This window comes from Humulus lupulus, chromosome 7 (genome assembly GCF_963169125.1).
Source record: "Humulus lupulus chromosome 7, drHumLupu1.1, whole genome shotgun sequence".
NCBI classification, from domain to species: domain Eukaryota; kingdom Viridiplantae; phylum Streptophyta; class Magnoliopsida; order Rosales; family Cannabaceae; genus Humulus; species Humulus lupulus.
The window spans coordinates 200,864,251-200,885,174 of record NC_084799.1 but is presented as its reverse complement, the minus strand read 5'-3'; positions in this window follow the sequence as shown (position 1 = coordinate 200,885,174).

The following is a 20,924-nucleotide window of genomic DNA, read 5'->3' as shown; positions in this document are numbered from 1 at the left end:
GTCTTGTTAGACCAGAGGTGTGCTAGAGGAGTGCTTTTGCTTATGCCGACCGGTGAGTTGTCTTGGCCGACCAGTCACTTTGGGGATTGATTTGGTCGGTCCACGGATCAGAATCTCAGAAGTTACCGTCTATTTATGTAAAGCCTCAGTAAAAGCTTCAACCCGAATCATTCTCAACTGCCGCGGGAATCTCTCAGATATCCCGAACTAATAGCTATATTATTGTTATTTAAATATATTTATATTTTATTTATTAAGGTCTGTTGGAAGAAGCAAGGACCCGGTCAAAGGGAGATATCTAATGTACCATCCATGATCTTAATGAGGCAACCAGAAGGTTTTGAACATAAAGGTATTGGGAAAAAAGTTTATCTTTTGCAATGATATTTATATGGCTTAAAGCAATCTCCAAGACAATGGTATAGAAGATTTGATGAGTTTATGGCAAGGAAAGGTGTAACATCCCGATATTCCTAATAAGGCTTAGTACCTTGATTAGGGGTCTGGGAGGGAAATACTGGAATAATATGTAAATATTGTGTGAATTAATTTTATATTGATGTGATTACGTGAGCTGCATGAGTTATATTTTTATATAGCCGATTATGCATGTTTTAGTGTATTAAATGTGCGAAACATGCCCGCTTTTATTTGAAGGGGAATATTTGTAATTTTGACCCGTTTATGGTCTAATTGTAATTGTATGATATTATGTGATTGAGACCATGTTATTATGTTGATATATTTGAGATATTCGGCAGAAGTCGGTCCTTTTGAGCAAGTTAGTGGTTTAGTCACAACGGGAAATTTACACCAGACTGGGGGTGAGCCAAATGGTATTTCGGTAATTCGGAGAGATACCGGGACTCAATAGAGTATGAGTCATATTTTGGGATTATTGGTAATATTCCAGGCTTTGCGGAATTAACTGAAATTTTATGTTTAATGAGAGACGACAGTGCAAAATGACAGTTTTGCCCTTAGTGTGCTTTAAGGGAGGAGTTTTGCCATACGGGCATTTTGGCCATTTGGACCCTTAGACTATTTTGCAGCTGAGTTTGTCAACTCAGGAAGCAGAGGAAAAATAGAGCAAACACCAATGAAACAGGGCATTCTCTCTCTCTCTCACTTTAAGTAATTCAAAATTTCTTAGAAAACACTTGATCCTTGAGGTTTGAGGCAAGTTTTGGTGGATTGAAAGCGTATAAGCATAAGGAAACTTAGCTTGGTTGAACTCAATCAGAGGTAACTCAGTTATTTGAGTTGTAGTTTTGGTTTTATAGTATTTTTTTTTAAGTTTTATTGAACTCAGTTTAAGATTGTTTATAGAATTTATGAGCTGTTGGGACCATTATTATGGTCAAAACAGGTGAAAACCATATTTTGGGATGGTTTTTGGAGGAATGAAGATTTTTAAAATTGCTGGTTTTCTGAGTTCGCCATGTTGCGTTGCGGCTCTTTTCTTGGGGCGCTGAGACTCTTATGAACTCAGACGGACAAGTAGGTGCCTCGAACCGCCTTGGTGCCGCCGTGCATGCCATGTGGTCTTGGGCTTAGGGCTCTCTGACTTGTTGCACCGCGAGTCTTTTTTCAAGGGCACCACGACTCAAATAGAGGAAATGAGAAAAATTGGGTTTGGGGAGCTAGGAACCCAAAACTAAGGGCTCGGGGATGGTTCTACTACCCGGGTTAGTAGAATGGAAGGTCTCGGAGGCTATAGGACTTTGTTTGAACTCCTTTATTAGTTCATTTCCTGATAGTCATTCATTGCTATGGTTGTGACTAAGGTGAACCATTAGGCTCGGGAGGAAAGGACCGTACTCGAAGGTCATCAAACACTTTTACTCAGGACCTGAAGTAAGACAACTGCACTCGGTCTGTGTGTAGGGCTTGGCAAGGTTATAGAACATGGTTTATGCTAAGAATGTGTTATTAAACGTGTTAATTGCATTATGCTTACCTGTGTTAAGTATTAACTGCTTATATGTATATCTGATTGTAAAGCACGACTTATAAGTCGAGGCTCTGTCTATTGTATCTGATTCAAGGACTCGGCTTATAAGCTGAAGATTTATCTGTGTTATATGACGAAAAGCTTGGCTTAATAGTCAAGGACGTATCTGTTTATAAAATACTCGACTTATCAGTCGAAGGTTAAGAGACTCGACTTATGAGACGAAGGACAAAATAATCGACTTATAAGTAAAGGCAAAAGATTCAACTTATAAGTCGAAGGTTAAAAGACTCGACTTATCAGTCGAAGGTCTAAGGAATCGACTTATTAGTCGAAGGTTAAAAGAATTGACTTATCAATGAATGGCAAAAGAATCGACTTATAAGTCGAAGGTTCATTCAAGTGCTGTTAATGAAGAATTATTATTGTTTTTTGGCCATCAATGGCAAGATTTGAGGTAATTTGTACTGGAAAAGTTTGAATATAATGGATGAACTTGAATGACACAAGTATATAATCTTGTTATATGATGTTTTGTGAATAGCATAGGAATGCGTTATTTGCCTTGTGTAGAAATTGTGAATTGAAGCTTGAAATTGAATTCTTAAACTTGATTTGCATAGGAATATGTGAATTAGGTGAAAAAAATTTAATACCATAGGATTTAGGAAAGTTCTATGAGCTAATTTGGGATTTTTGTTAACTTTTGGAATTTTACTGAAATTTTGCTGCAGCAAACGTGACAGGTTACTTGGGAGCACAGAGGAATTTAATAGTTCAAGCCCATTTCACCAAATTGAATTTCTCTTCCTTTTAGATTGTTTTCTTAGTTTATTTCAAATCATTTTCAATTAATTTTTCATCATTATTATATTGTTTGGTAATTGATTTGCGCACGATTATTTGCTAATTCAATCCCTATGGAGACGATACTCAACTTATAATTATATTACTTGTTGACTGTGTACACTTGCAAATTATTGATCAAATTAAATCACAACAAGATTTATTATTAGTGATGGGGCATCACCGTTAATAATTTGAAATGTTGACCGAAAATAGATGTGGGAAATTTTTCGGGTCTCATTTGTGTGAAACGGTCCGTTTTAATATCGGTAGAGACGCCTCGAGCCTAATATTTTAACCCGTCACCGCTGATTAGTATATATATACCCTTCTTGAAACCTAGCTAATCAATCAAACTAGCTAGTACAACTTTTGCATAATATAATATATGATCATCACTAATCTAATAATGTTACGTAAGTATACATATTTATAGATAGCTGCATGTGCCCCATGTATTACTTTAAATAATCTATTAGCTAGATTTGTCTTCTGATCAGTTGATTCCTCTATTTTCATATCCTCAACAAACTCGATTAGGCTGGGTTGAGTTATTTTGTAATTAATCATAATATATAGTAAAATAAGAAGTTGGAGATCCATGGATAATACAAACTTTAAAGAAACTTTAAACAACATGAATGCTTGTAATGATATTAATAATTCAGGTAGACAACACAAGGAAGAACTAAGCCCTGACTAGCTAGTACGTACGTAAGTAGTATACTAGTCTAATAATGAGCTTAGTTATTTATTACAGAAGATACCCCTCTCCTGGAGTCAATATAATATTATGCCTGAATGCAATCTAATCTAGCTATATAGATGAGATCGATGGATGGACATAATAGGTAGACCCCTTATTATAGGACACACACAACATCAGTACTTGTAGTTTTAATTAAGTAGCAGCAGCTGGGATATCGACCAGCTCGAACTTGGCAATATCAGACATGTCGGCAGCAGAGGCAATAAGACACTCCCTCTTGCCATCCGGGGAGCGACTCTTGCAGAACATCTGGTTCCCTTTACTGCGGTATGACACGCCGTTCTCGTCGAGTTGAATGGGAAGGAACAACATGTTGGGGTCAGAGTCGGGGTGACTATTGGGGTCACCGGAGGCCAGGACCCAGTTGGATCCGCTGCTGCGCTTCCATAAAAGTCCATTGGCTATGGATTTTATTCGGACAAAGTCATTGTTAACGTGAATTATCTCATGTTTCACATTCTTGTCTGAGAGTTCAGTCATAGTGAACTGCAGATATGCTAGCCCACCGATCATATTGGCGCTCAAATATTTGCCATCGCTGCAACGCCTGAATGCTACGTAATCGTTAGTACTACACCCACTCATTTTGATATATATATATATATATATATGCTCTCTCAACTAATTAACTTGATTGATTCACTCAATGCAAGGCATATATTATCTCTGCTATGTTTGATACGTATTTATAACCAAAATAATCTTGGAACTAGCTACTACAACTTCATTCATAATATAATATTTTAATTTTTGTCTCATTAATGTGACATTAATATAATGTGGTAATACACATATACATATTGTCCCTAATTAGAAAATGACCCTTCCGGCCCCTTGACTATATATGAACACGTACACATGCAAGTTATTTATTATATCAATAATGTGTAAATAAAGACTAAATTTAGTCGTCCCAACCTACCTTATATCGAATATGTAATATATATATTAATTTATAAAATAACAATTAAAAAAGACTAATAAAACTAGGATTAATAAAGTAATTAAATAAGACTATATGAAAACTAAATACATAATACATTGATTACATCTAGAAATACATTAAGTGGAGAACATGATATTAATTTCTTCTCTAATAAGTCGAACATAGTAAGTTTACCATATACATTTAGTTAAAGTGACGTCATATGCCATGTGTCTATGTACGTCATTTATTTTTAAATCTACCAAGTTAAATATATTGCTGTTTTATCAGGAAAAATATAAGCGGTCTCTTCCTAGGATAAATGCTTTGGAATTAAAAATAATAAAAAATTGTTTAATATATATTGATCAATAAGTGATTCTTACCCACATAGCAATAGCTACGAAAAGTCCCTTGGGAGCCCAAACAAGAAGAGGATTCGATGAACAATGAGATCTAAGCGTAACATTTAATTTATACACTCTTAACAAGAAGAGGATTCGTTAGGTAATGTTCAGATAAACATGACAATTTACATAGCATAGCAATAGCGCGAGCTGCCATTTAAAAGGCTCGCTACAAGAAAGAAGGCCTTTGCCGGCGTAATTCAGAATTGCGTCGGTAAAATAAACTACTACCGGCGCAATTAGTGAAACGCGTTGGCAAAAACTAGGTCTTTTGCCGGCGCAACCCCGAATTGCGCCGGCAAAGATAGCAAACACTTTTGCTGGCGCATTTCATCCAACGCGCCGACAAAAGTCAAACGTGTTATATTAAACTCGATGCACGTTTTAAAGAAGATAGGTGTCCAAACTTTTGCTGGCGCGTTTTGTTGCGCCGACAAAAGTCTAAACTGCGTCTGTAAAATGTATACTTATTTAAATGGTACCGTTTTGGATTAGGGTTTTCTGATTGACTATTGCCGGCGCAACAAAACGCGTCGGCAAAAGTCATAACGATATACCCCTGCCACCAAGCCCTTCTTCCTTATTTTTGCAATCTTTCGATTTTCTCATCTTCATACTCCCTTCAACGGCACCATCACCACCCTGACCCTCCACCACCACCCCAACCCTCCACCTCGACCCTCCCTACAACGCCACCACCAACACAATCTTTTCTCTTCTTCCCCACCACCACCCCAACCCTCCACCTCGACCCTCCCTTCAACGCCACCACCAACACAATCTTTTTTCTTCTTCCCCACCACCACCCCCAAGCCTCCATCGCCACCCACCCCGAGCTCCATCGGCCACCCTGACTGTCCAAGGCTGACCCACCCCTGACCTCGAGCCTCTGCCTAAGGTAAGTTGAGTTTGACTTTGTATTTTTTTTAGTTTTTGTTATGTATTGAATATTTTTTGATTTTTTTTTTGTTTCTTTGGAGTCTCCCAGAGTCGCTGCCAACCCCGAGCCGCTGCCGACCCAGAGCCGCCGCAACCCCTGAGCCGCTGCCGACCCCGAGCCACTGCCGACCCACTATATAATATATTTTTTATTTGCTAATTTTATGTTATTTTTATAATATATGTTTTAAGTATTTATTAAAAAATGAAAAAATACTGATTTGAGTATGTATTTTTTTTTTAATTTTAATGCTATATATGTATATTTAAAAAATAGATTAGATTATTATATTATATTGTATATTTGTATTATAGTTTTCTTTTTTATATTAAAGATTATTTGTTTATAAATATTTACTAAATAAATTATTTTGATGTTACTGATATAAACATATTTGATATATGTTATTAATCTTTGTTTATGTTGTGCGTGTTCTGGGAATATTCTGTATATTGCTCTAGGAATATTATGTATATTTTTTTTGTGCAGTTTGCTGGTTTTATAAAATTTTGGGAGAGTTTAAAATATAGCTGTTATGCTACCCAAATTTTGCTAGTCTTAGGAAAATTAACACTAATTATAAAAAATATAGCCGTTAACATTAATTTTTATTTTAATGCTTTATATGTATTTGTTTATCTTAATAACAACTATTTTAAAGTTATTTTTATAATATATGTTTTTTGTATTTATTAAAAAACAGATTTGAATATGTATTTTTTTTATTTTAATGTTTTATATATATTTGTGTATTTTTCCTTGTTAATATTTATTATATTGTATTTTGTGATATATATGTATTTTAGTTAAAGTATGAACTTAAAAAAAATCCGAATAATAATGTATGTTTATATTTTTCAATTGTTTTATATTAAATGTGATATGTTTGTAAATATGTATTTAATAATTTTTTTTGTATTAATAAAAAAATCAATTTTGGTATATGTTTTTTCGTGGTTAAATATTTCATATATGTAAATTGATGTATTTGTTAATGTATATATATGTTTTGTATGATCTAGGAATATTCTAGTTATATATGTGTTTGTTATTTAAAAAGCAGGTGTGGATGACGTGGCAAACATTTTTAACACGTGGCTGACACCTGGCAGAGGTTCTGTTCGACCATCGACTAGGGAGATTCCCCTGACACAACATTTGGGTTTTATATACGACCAGCTTGGTCGTGTACTCCGTATATTTTGAGATAATCTTATACAATTGTAATCATATCCGAGATTATCCGATTAGTTAGGAAAAAATATCTGCAACTAATTCATGTGACCCTCCTTGAGCCTATAAATAGAGAGAAATAGCTCAAGGAAGGGACTTTTGGCTGATTTTGGTTTATGGTTTAGAAGAGAATTAAAGCTATTATCTTTCAGTTGTATTACTCATCTCTCTAAGGCTTGTGAAACTCGAAGAACCCTAGTTCTTTGATCACTCCTTTGATAATCAAGATCAATAACAGCTTAAACTCTAGTTCTTTGATCACTTAGAACCCTAGTTCTAAGTGGACGTAGGTCATTACCAATTCGTGGGGACGAACCACTATAATTTGTTGTGTCGTTTATTTTTCTTTCCATTAGATTTATTTCAATAATTTCTATCACATCAAGCATTTGACTCCGTGTCAGTTTGACAAAACGAGGGTCAACAGTGTTTATTTTGTAGGTTTTAAAATTGTTGGGATATTTGATATATAGCGTTATGCTGCCCAAATCCTGTTAGGGTTAGTAAAATTAATAAAAGTTTAATAATTAATAAAATAAAATTTTAAGTATAATTAAAAAATACATCTAAAAATTAATTTTTAAATATAATTTAAATAAAATAAAACTACCAATCATAATAATTAACAATTAATTTTAACATTAATATTAGATGTTTTGTAATTGAAAAAAGTTAAAAATATAAGTGATTTAATAAAATATAATTAAGTAAAATATAAATATAATAAAATTGTTATTAATTAAGTAAATAATCAAATACAAATTGAAGAATTTAATAAAAAATTACAAAATGAAATTAATGAATAATTAAATTAATTTTAAAATAAAAGTAATAAATAATTAAATGATTTAAGAAATTGTAATAATTAATAATTAACTACATTTTCTTTGTTAAATATAAATAATTATTTTTGCTAGAGAAAGGATATTATTATCACTTAGTGATAATTAGGGAGACAACCAGTCATGAAATATTTTGACTATCATTTTCCTCATTTTAAGAAAATTATTAATATTTTCTGAATTATTTCGCTTGAAGATGGCGAGCGACAGAAGCTGGATGAGTGCAACGAATCGTTGGTCTCTGGAGTATAAAAATAGTGTTAAGGAGTTCTTCGAGATCGCTAAAAATCAGGTGAACGATTGGGGTTTGGTTCGTTGTCCGTGCAAGAAATGTGGGATTGTTAAGTTCCAGCCTATAAATGAAATTTCGATGCATTTATTCAACAATGGCACCATACAGTCCTACAAAGTGTGGCATTACCATGGAGAGGCGTTGCCACCGCCACCAGATGTGGTACGAGATCAGGAATGAGATGAGATAGTGGATATCCCGGAGGATGTTTACGCTAAAGATGACGCTCTCGCTGGAAACTATAATGATCCTCCCCAAGATGATGTTCAACATCGCGACAATTATGACAATTTATTTAAGGAGATGTCAGGTGAACTGTACCCGGGTTGCAGAAAGTATTCCGCGTTGAAATTCTTGGTGAAGCTGATGCATCTAAAAGTTATTAACAAGTGCAGCAATCATTACTTTGATTGTTTGCTGGAATTGTTAGTCGACGCTATGCCCGACGAAACAATTTTACCTAAGTCTAACTATGAAGCGAAGGCAAAGTTGGGGAGTATTGGATTGGGAGATGAGTCCATCGATGCTTGCAAGCATGACTGTGCACTATTTTGGAAGGAGAATGCGAATTTGGAATTCTGCCCGGTTTGTGGTGAGTGTTGCTGGCAAGATAATCGTGGGAACGGGAAGAAAGTGGCTCATAAGGTCATACGGTACTTTCCGTTAACACCGAGATTGAAATGGTTGTACAATTTTAGATATACTGCAGAGGATATGAGATGTCACTATTCTTAAAGGCCAAAGGAAGATGGTGTGATGAGGCACCCTGCTGACAGTAAGGCGTGGAAGCACCTTGATGAATTGTACCCATCTTTCGCAGCTGAACCTCGAAATGTTAGGCTTGGGTTGGCTACAGATGGTTTCGATCCTTTTGGGAACATGAGCAACTCTTACAGCATGTGGCCTGTGATACTTGTCCCATACAACTTGCCGCCGTGGAAGTGCATGAAACCACAGTCATTAATGTTGTCTATTCTAATTCCAAGTCCTTCACCTGGAAAAGATATTGATGTCTATATGAGACCTTTGCCTAACGAGTTGAAGGAGTTATGGGGGAATGGTGTCGAGACACGAGATGCATACAATAGTACCTTGTTCAATATGCGTGCAACAATCTTGTGGACGATTAACAACTACCCAACTTATGCAATGATGTCTAGGTGGAGCACAAAAGGGTACAAGGCGTGCCCCACATGCAATGAAGAAACTCCCTCTCTAGGGATTAGAAGTAAAATTGCATACATTAGCCATAGAAGATTTCTTGATATGGATCATGAATGGAAGAGTAAACGAGCACTATTCAACGGTAACAAGGAACTCAGGCCTTCACCAAAAGATTACTCCGGTGATGATGTGTTGAAGAAATTAGAGAATTTGCAGATTAGACAACCTGGGAAACGACACAAAGAATTTGGTGGTGTGAAACGCAAAAGGGCTCCGACTGAACTTAATTGGTCGAAGAAGAGCATATTATTCGAGCTTGATTATTGGAATGAATTATTGATGAGGAATAACTTGGGCGTAATGCACATTGAGAAGAATGTTTGCGACAATCTCTTGGGAACTTTGTGGAACTTAGGTGGAAAATCTAAAGACACTGACAAGGCAACACTTGATCTAGCAGACATGAAAATTAGGGGAAAACTCCATCTCCGCAAAGAGGGAAACAAGTGGAAGAAACCGCACGCCAGTTACACCCTTAGTGTCTCGGAGCGTCGAGTTTTTTGTGAATTTGTGAAGTCAGTTGAATTCCCGGATGGTTTTGCTGCAAACCTTTCAAAGAATTTCAATGTCAATGATGGCAAGATAACTGGGTTGAAATCACACGATTGCCAGTTACAAGTTCAACAAGAAGACGGGGGGCTTGAATCTTGAAGTTCAACAAGAAGTTGAGTTTGCTCAGTGGTTCAAAGAACGAGTATGTATATTAGTCAATTATTTTTTGAAACCCCACTTAATCAATCCAAAACTAACTTTCAATGTGAATGTTGATAGGTGAACGGTTTGCATGAGTCAACACCTACTGAAATTAATAATGAATTGTATGCTCTCGCAAACAAATCAAGCAGCACCGTGTTATCTTATCCAGGGATGATAGTGAATGGTGTGAAATTTTTTATTCATGGTCGTGATATGAAGTTTAAAACACAAAGTTGCGGTGTAATGGTGATAAGTGAGGAAGGAGTGAACTGCTATGGAGTTCTGGAAGAAATAATTGAATTGTCCTACTTGATGGGTTACAGTGTTCTCCTATTTAAGTGTAGATTGTTCAATACAAGTATAATTAAAGTGGAATAATCCAATTTTAGGAGCGTATATATGAAGGAAGAATGCTATAAAGATGATCCTTTCGTTCTCGCATCTCAAGCAAAGTTGGTGTATTATCTTCGAGATGTGAAAAATGGGGATGGTTGGAGGCTCATTAATGAATACATTTCGAGGAATGTATGGGATTTCTCAAATTCCAATGTTGATGATACTGAGACCACAAATGATATAACAATATTGCAAGAAGTTAATTCTTCTTCATTTCAGTTGTGGGTAGAACTTCCAATTTTTGATAATCTTAAGTATGATTGGGTTGATGTCAATCCCGCTGAAGTGTACAACGTCGATGATTTGGTTGGTGAAGGTTCAGATGAATTTGTTGTCGATGATGAAGTTGAATTTGAAGACGACACGTTGGCCAATTATGAAGACGATGAGGATGACGACAATGTTCTAGCCGATAGTGATAGTGATAGTGGTGTCCGTAATGATGTTGTAGTTAGTGATGATGAGGACAGTGATATGTAATTTAAACAAATATATGTAACTTTTTATTTAATTCAATGAAAACTTTATTTATTATCATTAATTAATGATAGTATCAGATATAGGTACACATGCACCTAGTGGATGCCTTGGGGATAATCAATGTATTCATGTAACTGGTTCTCATTTCTTCAAGATATTTGATGAAATATCTTTAAAAAATGAGAATTAGTACATGATTGCTTACTATCTCCAAGGGATCCACTAGGTTAGAATAGGGTAGGCTGGGAAAGACAATAAATAATAAAATGTTAATTTTATGTATAAAAAAAAGTAATAGACATGCACCTAGTGGATGTCTTGGGGATAGTCAATGTATTTATGTACCGCTCCTCATTTTTTCAAGATGTTTGAGAAACATCTTGAAAAAATGAGGATACGTACATGACTGCTTACTATCTCCAAGGGATCCACTAGGTCAGAATAGGGTAGGTTGGGAAAGACCGTAAGTAATAAAATGTTAATTTTATAACAAAAAACAATAGACATGAACCTAGTGGATGCCTTGGGGATAGCCAATGTATTCATGTATTGCTCCTCATTTTTTCAAGATGTTTGAGAAACATGTTGAAAAAATGTGGAGAACTACATGACTGCTTAATATCTCCAAGGGATCCACCAGGTCAGAATAGGGTAGGTTTGGAAAGACCATAAGTAATAAAATTTTAATTTTATAACAAAAAACAAAAGACATACATAATTTGAATTAGTTAATCAATGACTATTTTAATGTAGAACTGTCGAACCAAGTAATGACATCGGTGGTGGCTCCAAGAGGGGCAGGGGAGCTTACTACGCTGCCAATATCGAGAAGGAGCTGGCCACCAAAAAAGTTAGCCATATGAAAGTAGAGTTTGATGCACAAGCTGGAAAAGCTATTCAAACGTTCGGCAAACAGAGACCCAATTAGCTGTAAATGCTGCAAACAGAGTGCCGTGAAAAATGTGAAAAAAAAGAGAGAAAATTGTCTGATTTCAATCAGGATCGTGCCGCCTGGAGGTATTAGCACCGTGGCGAGACCCATTTATAGAATGGGTGGATTTTTGAATTTTGATCTTGCATTGCTGCCCCATTTCTTGCACTGCGGATCCTGGAGCAAGTCGAAAAAAATAATTAGCGTCACCGCCCAAGATCGGACTGACTCACTTAAAAACCAAAAATCTCAATTTTTTTCCCAACCCTAAATTCACAATTCTTCCGCCTTTCTTCTCCTTCCCCGAGCATAACTCGCCTCCAACCACCTCTAAACACCATAACCACCCATATTTCACTCCTTTTTCATAATTTCTTCACCATATTTCATAAAAATCACTTCTCCCATCCTTTTCTTTACCTTTCTCCACCCAAATCCATCACAAATACCAATTTTCCACTCATTTCAACCCTAATATGAAAATCACCATCTATTCCTCAAATTTCTTTAATTTCTTCAAGCTTGGGACAACAATGGTGGATTATCAATGAGTTTCTCACTAATGTAAGTAATTTTTACTCTCATTTTTTGTGTTATACTACACTTTAGTATAACACATTTTTTGTGTTATATAATGAAGTTTGCATAACAAAATTCTTTACTTATAAAATGTGTTGTTGTAATAGATATTATAACACATTTTTTGTATTATTTTAATATTTAGATAAGTTTAAATTCTCATTATATATTCATTTATATAACACTAATTTATTATATTATATTTTTATTTAGTCTTCTTTTATATATTCAATAAATTACACGTGTGTTCATATTTGCTATCAATTTTGAATTAAAGAAGGGGAAGAGTCACATACACATATATATACTAGATACAAGCAACGTGCAATATGCACGTTTATTCAGTTTTATTTATAGAATTTATCAATTATTTTTATTAAATTAATATTAATGTCATATAAATTTCAAATAAATAACATATTTTAATTAAATAATTTATTTATTTATATTTAAGTTTATGTTTGTTCTAGTTTATAAATTTGGGAGTGACAACAATAGATTATATAATATATGTTTAATGTAATATTAAATATTATACGTGGATTTTAAATTTATGTTTCTTGCTATTTAAAAAAAAAAGTAATTTGTTGCTAATTGATAGTAGATTATATTATATATGTTTAATATGATATTATTCTAATAAGTGAGTTTAAATTTAATTAAATTTTATTTCATTTATAAATTGTATGATTTTATTATTCTTAAATAATTATCATCGTAAAATATCTCAAAAATATCGTATTTTAATTTTTTTAATTATTTATTATTTTTAAATAATTATCATTGTAAAATATCTAAAAAATATTCTATTTTAATTTTTTAATTATATATTATTTGTAAATAATTATTAGTGTAAAATATCTCAAAAATGTCATATTTTATTTTTTTAATTATTTATTTTATTTAAGTTTAACTGTTTACAATCTACAACTAAATATAAGAATATTCCATTAAAGATAACATTAAAAAAAAACCGTTAAAACTAAAAATTTCCGTTATATACACATTTATTATATAAAATAGATATATATATATAAATATATATGTATATATATAAATGGATGGACTTCGATATGCATGGTTTATAAAAGGAAATTAAGTAACATGTGTATTGGTATTTTATTATATATAAGGGCCGGCTATACGGTGCATCCAGTTTTGGATTTTGGTTTATTTTCTACACTTCGGTAATTTTTTTTCCAATTTTTTTTATATGTCGGTTAGATTGTAGTCAATTAAGACATCCTGCAAATTTTTTAGAAATTCTAAATAATTTATAATGCTCAAAACAAGGTTCAAACAGCTTGTTGCACACGTTTTTTTTTTTTGTATATGCATATAAAATTCAGTTGTTCGAACATTATTTTTGACAATGTAAATTATTTGGAATTTCATAAAAATTTGTAGAAAGTCTTAAATGACTATAATGTACATTGCCTTATAAAAAATATTATCGATGTGTAGGAAATAAAAAAGGTTGCAATGATATAGCCAAAAATGTGGTTTTATTGAAGTCTTACTCTATATATATTTCCATTTTGTACTTATTGTGGTCATTGACTTCGACTGTTATAACAATTAATGCTAATGAATGCATATTTGCGTATTCAGATATATGCTGCATAAATACCTAAGTTAATATTTCAGGCATTTTCAGATGTCAGCCTCGACTGAAGAATCGTTTAGACTACATTTTAAATGCAATATTTCTACTCACTATGGTCGACACAGTAAATGGGTAGGTCACGCCTTCCTCGTAAAGCTCTGTGTAATGGATTGATCAATATTTAAAATTAAATAACTTTTTATTATTTATATTGTGGTTCATGTTCCCTATACTTACACATCGCAAGCTGTAATCTTTAGACTGTCTTGCGAGACATCGCTTGCTTAACAAGACTCTAGCTCGCTTTGTTGCTCCAAGCTTTCGAGATGTAGGTCGCAGTTTTCCAACGCTATGTAGATGGTCGTGTTGTGCTAAATGTTGCCTAACGAAATATATTCTCTTTCACACTGTATAAATTAACACTTGTAGAGCAATCATATTCACTAACTGGTAAATTTTAACTATAGTATATTCCAATGATTATCCAATTAATATGCAATCCAGTGATTATTATTCTAATGGGATGGGGCTCCTGAGGGAAACATGGACTTTTAGAAGCTATTTCTAGGCGTGTATGAATCATTTATTAATCAATATTTCAAATTAAACAACATATTAATTTTTTTTTGGCGAATAGACTTTATCACTATTCAAATTGAAACTGTATGAGATTACAATTTAATCTTATAGTCTAGCCAAATAGCATGTAAGGATGACTCGGAAAATTAGACAACTAAAATATTAAAAATTAAAAAACTTAAAGCCCGCAAACTTAGTCGCATTTGAAAACTCCCCACAGAAATGAGATTGCTAGAAGGAAAATCCTTCGGCTAGATGTTAAAATCATCAATTACAGAAAAAGTGTCTCTCATTGAAACGTCAATCATATACTTGTACCATTAAACCAACAAGAATAAGGAACCCCTTCTAAAAACAGCAAAACAAGAAAAAATCATCTTAAAATGGAACAAGAAAAACAAACAAAAAAAATTTGGAGCTTAAATTGCGGTTTGTAAGATTGAAAGTATAGTTGTAATATTTTCTACATGTCAATAATTTTTTTCTAATTTTTTTCTCATATGATGGAGTACATTGAAGTAATTTAAGACACCCTACAAAGTTTCAAGAAATTCTAAATAATATACAGTGTTGAAAACAAGATGCAAACAACTTGTTGCGTGAGTGTTTAATATTTTGTATGCGTGTGTAAAAATCAACTGTTCGAATCTTGTTTTCGACACTGTAAATTACTCGAAATTTTTTTAAATTTAGAGAGTGTCTTAAATGTCTACAATATTCAATGTTATATAAAAAAATTATAGATGTATAGGAAATAAAAAATGGATGCACTAGTGCAACCAAAAATGTTGCTCCAAGGAAACCTCACCCTATATATATATATAATACCATTTTGTCACATTGAGACAAAACACGTACCTACAATACTTATTGTGGTCAATGACTTCGACTGTTACAATAATCAATGCTAATGAATGCACATTTGAGTCTTCAGATACATGCTGCATAAACACCTAAGTTAATAATTCAGGCATTTTCACATGTTAACCTCGACTGAAGAGTCGTTTAGATGACATTATAAATGCAAGATATCTACTGACTATGGTTGGTGTGGACACAGTGAGTGGCCAGGTCGTGCCTCTCTCATTAGGTACTGTGTCATGGCTGCATTCGTGAACTATTGGGACAAGCAAAGTCTTTCTCACACTCAATATACTGTGGTTCATCAATATGTTCCCTACACTTACACATTGCGACCTGTAATCTTTAGACTGTCTTTCAAGACTTTTGACTTGCTCTGTTGCTCCAATCTTTCAAGATGTGGCTCGCAGTGTTCGTACGCTATGTAGATGGTCGTGTTTATCTGACTGTTGCGTAACGAAATCCATTGTCATTCACACTGTATAAACACTTGTAAGGAAACCATATTCACTAGCTGGTAAAATTTAACTATAATATATTCCTGTGATTATTCTAGTTGGATGGGGCTGCCGAGAGAAACATGGACTTTTAGTAGTTATTATATTTGTTATTTAATATTTCGAATTAAACAACATGTTATATTTGTTTTTTAAAAAACAACATATTAAACTTTTTAGATCTAAAAGGGAATGACGTATTACATAGACAGTTGGCGTATGAGGTCATTTAAAATAAATATACATAGTAAACGTACCACGTTGGAATGATGAAAAAAAATTAATATCATGCTTTCAACTGAATGTATGTCTAGATAAATTATATGTATTCTGTATTTAATTGCTATTTAGTCTTATTTAATTACGTAATTGATCCAAATTTAATTAGTCTTCTTTTATATATATATATTTATAATAATATACGTATATGTATATGCGTATTACCACATTATATTAATGTGACATTGATACAAAATACTTAGGTACCATTATAAGATAAGAAATGATAATTTTAAATACAATAGAATAAATATTATATTATTAATGAAGTTGTACTATAGATTAATTTTGGCTATAAATACGTAAGAAACTAAACAGAGATAATATAAAAATAAACCATCCATAACAATTTCATATATAAATATTAAAATAAAATAATAATTAATAAAAAAAAAAAATAATAATTACTTAATTGGTTGTTAAATTAACAAATCAAATAAGTAACAATATTAAATTTTAAATAATTAGCCTTTTTCACAAATCTGGGTTACCATTTTTATACATATACAAGTGACCGTTACTGTACTTGTTTGTAATATTGTAATATGTTAATGAAGGAGTATAGTGTAAACATAGAACAATTATTTACATAGAAAAGTGAGTACTCTAACGAAATTGTAAATATAAGTGATAGTTAGAATTCTTTTTTTAATCAAGAAAAGAGATTTTATTGATCACAACACAATACAAACAAACCAATCCAAAAGGACAAAAAACTCAGGTTCATGACCTGAGCCCCAAAAACCTCAATTACAAATGCTCAAAGCCTTTCATCTTCTGACACTACAGGAAAATTGGGTTCTAGCGACGACACATCTAGCGACGACATTTCGATTTTCGTCGCTAGAGGTACTTTTAGACTTACTCCCCACGTCTACCCTATTTACCGCGAACCCAAATAAAAAAGCCCACCAAATTTTTGTTTTCCCCACCAATTTTTTGTTTTGCCCAGTTTTTTTTCCCTCAGACCCATATATACCCCAAACCCCTTTCTCTCCCCTCTCAGACCGAAGCCCTTCTCTCAGACCTCAATCCCAAACCGTGAGAACCCCCATCTCCTCTCAGACCCCACTCTCTTCTGTCTCTCTTCTCTCAGACCTCAACCCGAAACCGTGAGAACCCCCATCCTCTCGAGCATCCTCCATCTGTGGCTCTTCCAAGCTCCGCCGGAGACGACCGTGAGAACCATCAGAGACGGAGACGACCGTGAGAACCCCCATCCTCTCGAGCATCCTCCATCTATGGCTCTTCCAAGCTCCGCCGGAGATGACCGTGAGAACCATCAAAGACGAAGACGGTTCCTCTAAGCTCCATCAGAGACGGGTACATATATTTATATATATATAAATATTTAGTTTTTTATTATTAGTATTGTTCAGTTAATTTATATATATATATATATTCTTTTGTGACTGAAGGTATCTCTCGACTCCCTCTTTGTTTTGCATGTATATGTCCTGTTTTGGACTTGTTTGGGTAAAGTTTTCAGCTCTTTAAGAAACTCACCGTTCATTATCATTCTCAACAAGGGGAATCAGATCGTGCAATTCCAAGAAGCCAAGTGAGTAAACCCAAACCCTTTTATTATTATTTTTTCTTTCAGAAAAATTAGAGACTAGGAAAAATATGGGGAGAAAACTTGGAATCTTTTGACTGGGTATTTGAGGGGGAAGACCCTTTTCTCAGATTCCCAAGTTATGGTCTTTTTCAGTGACAAGGGTCTGTGGTGAGGTTGGTTGTTGTTTCTGATGTTGAATTTTGTGATGACCAGGTTGATCTGTTGGATTTCATTGACTGGTCACTCTCTCGCTAAAGCTCTCAAGCAGGTATTTTCTATTGTATATATATTTATGGGCCTTGATCTGCATAACTCTCTTGTGTTTTTATTGAAATACTTTCAAGAACCATAAATCTAAAAAATCCAAGTTGTGTCTGCTTCTTTTCTAGCTATGTGGGGTCGCTTATTTATGATTTTTATTCTATTTCAATGTTTCAAAACCTGTATTTGACTTGTTTGGGTAATGTCTTGACTCCCCTCGTTTGTTCTTTTTGCCTTTTTACACTGATTTCTCTGTTACTATTAGAAAATTAGCTGTTACTATTACATATATATATAGATAAAGTATATTTAGTAGTATTTATAGGTTGTGCTTGGAGTTTAGGGGGTTTCATTCCCGTTTATCTCTACCTCTTCCTCACCCCTCTCTCCCTAATTTAATTAATCCTGCAAAGCAGTTGTTTTCAATTTAAAGTATGGGTTGTGAACATTAATAATTTAAACCCGTTACACATACAAACAAACTATTATAAAGGGTTGGAATAGATTGGCCAAATTTGGATGATTTAACCATTGACATATGCTTTTATGTTTTACCCCTGTGTTGGTAAATCAGGGAAAGAGAACCAAATTTTAACAGAAACCCAGTTTGAAAGGATTCACTATTTTTACTAAGATTGGATGCCCAGTAGTAAAGACTCACTCAATGCTATTCTTTTTTTTTTTTTCGTCTAAGTTAAACAACACTAAACAATAAAATAACAAGCCTTTCTTTAGGTCTAGCTATGTGTGTGTTATTTGAGAATAATATCCTCTTTTATCTATGAAAAATAACAAGTTTGGGCCCCTCAGTCCTCATCTGACAGACAGATTGTACACCAAATTATCTTGTCAAATAGTAACTCTGAAATAGTGAGTTTCATTGAATTACTTCCACTCTTGCATACAGGATCACCAGAGAACAGAGGCCAAATGAAGCAAGTTGATATAATAATCTCTCACATTAACTTTTGCTTTCTGTGTTTTTTTTATCACCCGTGATTTAAAAACATGTACAAATTTTTTGGGCAATAAAAAATATTAGGCACCACAATAAGGAGAGTAGTGGTGGTTGGTCCCTATCAACTTGAGGGGGCTGTTAGTACATATGGTTAGGCTTGTATTTAACTGCTAATTAGTTTATTTCAACTGTATTTTCAGCTGTCTTAACAGACTCTTTCATGGACATATATATATTCTGTTGGTTTATAACAGAACTCAGTTGTATCTATTCTATATAAATAATACAAGTTCTATTCAGTCTTTTTCACTGATTCAGAACTCTTTTTCTCTAAAACACTTTTGTATTCACACCCAGAAGCTCAACAACTTCATTATTTTTCTCTGCCTTTCCTTTAATCTAGGTTCTTCTGGTACATGCACCAAACAACACATTAACTGCAAGACAGTGTACTCATTATGAATTCCGGGCAAAAGGTTTGTCTTATTAACTCAACGACTTGTTTCTTCACTATATTATAAAATGCTTATTTTCACTTTTAAAAATAAAAACAAAAACCTTATTTTTAGTCACAACAAATTTAAGTTTGTAAAACTCACACTTATTCTGTATCTTGAACATTGCTTTTGTATAATTATAGCTATTTTGAATCCTTCTAGAAAGACAAAATAAATTAGCTTAGAGTATATAGTTCGCTTTGATTTCAACTGCATCCTTTTTTTTTTATCACAGATAGATAACTGAGAATTGAGTTAAACTGCTTTAGGATTCTGTATATAGTCTAGTAGATTCGTAGTAGGTTAAGAAGGGCTATCTATTACTATAAAATTATATTATTGAAAAAATAAAAGTGCATATGAGCTATTCTTTTAATCTACTTAATTGTTGTCAAAAACCCTCTCTAGGAGAAGAAACTATAAAATATCTCATCCAGTTAATACTCAGCACAAGCACATAACATAGAAAATAAATAACTTTTGTTTAATTTTTTATATTATATTCTAATTTCTCAGAGTACCATTTTACCAGTTCTCAATTCTATTAACTAATAAATATTAGATCTCTCCTTAAATTTTTAATCCCAAATAATCAAACAAGATTTCCAAAACATACCCTCTATCACAATTGGGGTGGTGAAACTCACAGATGAAATCCACATATGCTAAAAAGTATTTTACTCATCCCCAAAATCTCAAATTTGTAAACACAAAGTGTGTTAGACATTGTGCTCAGATTGGCAACTTTAATTTCCAAAATCGCAGCCTTTAAATTAAACCATGGCTCGTTTCAAATGCATAGCAGATGATACATACAACAACCACAGCAGAAAAATAACTCATTATAGATGTCAAGTCAATCTTCAATACTGTTAGAAATTTTTTGGGACATTTAATTGAATTATTATTATATTTTTAATTGTAAAACCCAAATTGTAAGCCTATGGCAGAAACTAATGTTAGAAAAGATTGAATGAAAATGAATATTGAATACAATTCTTAATAATCTTAAAAAATTCTCACCTGAATCATATCGACGCAAATCTAGATACCACTAGTAGCTGTCCTTGTTTAGCTTCAATTGATCCAACCTATCTTCCAAATATTCAAGCCGTTCTTCTCTTTGACTACCACCAATAAGTTCACCAACCTATATGAACATAGTAGTTTCAATTGAAAGAGCATTCTAATATCATCTACCAACTTTTCCACAATAAGATATGCATTGCACAACATTGTATCTATTTTGTCCACAATTTGGCTATGTATTTCAGTTCAACTAAACTCGGAATTTAATGTGATACAAATTGATGT